The sequence below is a fragment of the Lampetra fluviatilis genome, chromosome 5 (assembly GCF_964198595.1).
Source record: "Lampetra fluviatilis chromosome 5, kcLamFluv1.1, whole genome shotgun sequence".
In the NCBI taxonomy this organism is placed as follows: Eukaryota; Metazoa; Chordata; class Hyperoartia; order Petromyzontiformes; family Petromyzontidae; genus Lampetra; species Lampetra fluviatilis.
Window position 1 is genome coordinate 4,920,435 of NC_136279.1, and position 3,015 is coordinate 4,923,449.

Below are 3,015 nucleotides of genomic sequence, written 5' to 3' on the forward strand. Positions count from 1 at the left end.
AGGTGCTCCAACGCAGCACCAAAATTCAGCTCTACCGAGCTTAAGTCTGTACGAGGATAGTCGATATTATTATTTTTGTAGCTGTCAGTGGGTTCACGCTGGCACCGCTCTCTCAGACGAGAGATGCTGTTGGAGTAAGTTCTGTTCGCGAGTCGCCGTTAATGCCAGTGGAGGGCACAATGGGGTGGTGAGGATTCACCCACCCGTGCATGCCCGGAGGTATTTCTATTCCCACGGTGAGATGCACACAAATTAGCGTGAGGTCAAAGTAAGTGGGATTAGGCTGGAGCCTAGCGATGGTGAAAACTTTCCGCCAAGTTCACGCGCACTTTGGCGTTAATAATGGATAACATTAAGCAGAGGTGTGGACTCGAGTCATGTGACTTGGACTCGAGTCAGACTCGAGTCATGAATTTGATGACTTGCGACTCGACTTGGACTTGCATAACAATGACTTTGTCCCACCTATGAGATGTGGACTCGAGTCATGTGACTTGGACTCGAGTCAGACTCGAGTCATGAATTTGATGACTTGCGACTCGACTTGGACTTGCATAACAATGACTTTGTCCCACCTCTGACATTAAGGTGTGCGGTCATGGGAAATGAAAGGTAATTTAAAAATGTGTGAAAGGTTCCCCTCCGTCAATGTATACACCATTTGTCACAGGTATTCACACGCAGGGATTGAACCCAGGTTGAAGAGATTGTGTTCCATCAACTCTTGCACCACTGCTCACCATGTATGGGTGGTAATGGCCACCTTGACAAATTCAGACGCCAATATTTTCAGCGTTTTTATAAATGGGTTCCTTGGTGCAGTTATGCTTAAACGTAATACATTCGATAAGAACAAAGTCAGTGTCCGAATGTGTTTTTTATATACAACTAAATTAGATTATGTTTTACTCCAGGAAGGTGAGCATATCTAAGTCTTAAGCTGAAGTTAAATATCTACAACTTTGTTGAATGCAATTTTGTTGGGGCTACAAAAGTTGCGTGGCATTCATTGTTGTGAACGTTTTGGGTTGTGTAATACATCACAGATGCAGGTCATTTAGCCACACGACCCAATCACGGCACATTTAAAGACATATTTTAAATAATGAATATAGGATGACATAAGCCACGGGCATTTCTCCCCCAACATACCCCTCTTGCCGAGATGCCAAAGCCCAAAGAGTTTACTCAAATTGGCTCTGTGATCTAGGCAAACAGGTGCGGCCTCCTCAAATATACTCGGGTTAAAAAAAGAAACATTGTAGAGAACAAAAAATCAACTGTGTCATTCAAAATTTACAAATCAATATATATACTAATTGTAAAAAGTCACTTCATGGCATGTAATATTTTAATATGCCATTTTTCAATTCACCCACATGCCCTATCGGTCACGAGGGTTGATTGATTACACTTCTCTGCGCAGGTCAGTGAAGGTTGGTGGAGTCAGGGCCCAGAACTTCTTCTAATCGTCACTCACAACGGATGTTTTCGATGGCCGGGAATTGAACTCGGTTGAACGGGTTCATAGGGCAAACCATTTCGCCGCCACTCTCCATGGTTTTACTTTTCACGTCAGCAATTTTTCAGAATCAAATTCAGGCACATATTTGCCACGGTAACACTGACACCCTTTTTACAGCTGTGACATTACTGTTTGACGTGCCTGTCAAACCCATATGACCTGATTACAACCGATCACAGCAAAGTTGCATGAGTAGAGTCGCATTTCCAAACTGGTTTTGGGGAACATCGTTTCAGATCCCCAATCCCAAACGCAAACAAAAACATTCCCCCAATGGTTGCAGCCCTTGTTAAATTGTTCAATATGAAACTACGCTATTGCAAGCAACAATATTGCATACAGATTGCACTGCATTAACTTCACCTTAAGAGATGTTTTGGCTTGGATGGGGCACATGAAAATCATCATTGGATAGCTGGACATGCAGTCCTGATTCGCAAGCAAGGACATGTTCTCCACGTGTTCTCGTCTGTTGTTAAAACTACTGCCTTGTCACGAACGATGTTAACATTTCCTGGGAAAATGTAAGGTCTCCAGGACTTCATGTCAAGGGCAGCACAAGCTGTTGTTTTCCACACGTTTTTGGTGTTAAAAGTCACCCCTGTGGTAAGTGTAAGGTCTTTGGAGGAAGTGAAGACACACAATCTTTGGGTGTTTAGTTAATTGAAATAGTAAATCCAATAACGTCCGGGTAAAGATACGAGAGCTTAATGATTGCTAAGATGGGTTTGACATTTTCAGCAATTTCACCTGCGTGTTTTTCAAGACGATAATTAAAACGCGCATGCATTGGGTTGTGTTTATGGCGAACGTCAAATGTATAATTTCATCTTTTTAGGCAACTTCTTAAAAAAGAAACAACGTTCGCATTTTCTTGGAAAATTAAAATCTTTAAATTATGCGGTCGCTCATGCAGAAAGGTCACCGTACTCACCCACCGGACCGGATCAATTCCCACATCCGCCGGGGAATTTCCGCAGAGAACTATAAAATCGTTGTGTTTGCTGTCGAGAGAATGGTAAGGGTCCTGTGTGTGGCGCCATGAAAGCAGGACACTGTGTGCTGGCGTCACGAAACAATACCACATTTTATCATCGGCAGCAGTCTCCCCAAAAATACCAACTCTCCCCACCCCCCCTCCTCTAAATCAGTATGGTACCATTTCTCGGGTCATCATTGGTATCAGTGGGCACTCGCTTTGATCAAGGACGTTCAATCCAATGTTGAAAAAATAATAAAGGTGTTGTTACAGAATATAGGTAACGTAAAAACATTCATGTTTAATCACTGGCAATTTATTTTCCAATGTGAACAATGATCAAATTTTCATTTTCAAATTGTTATATTCTATTGTAGCTATTGATGACAAATCACAGACGTTTGCACAAAATCCTTTAAGGCTCTGCCCTACCTTGGCCATGAGTCTATACAGATGAAGAAGAGGTTTCACTGTGCCTGCTTACAAAATATGCCCTCAGAGGAGAGGCTCA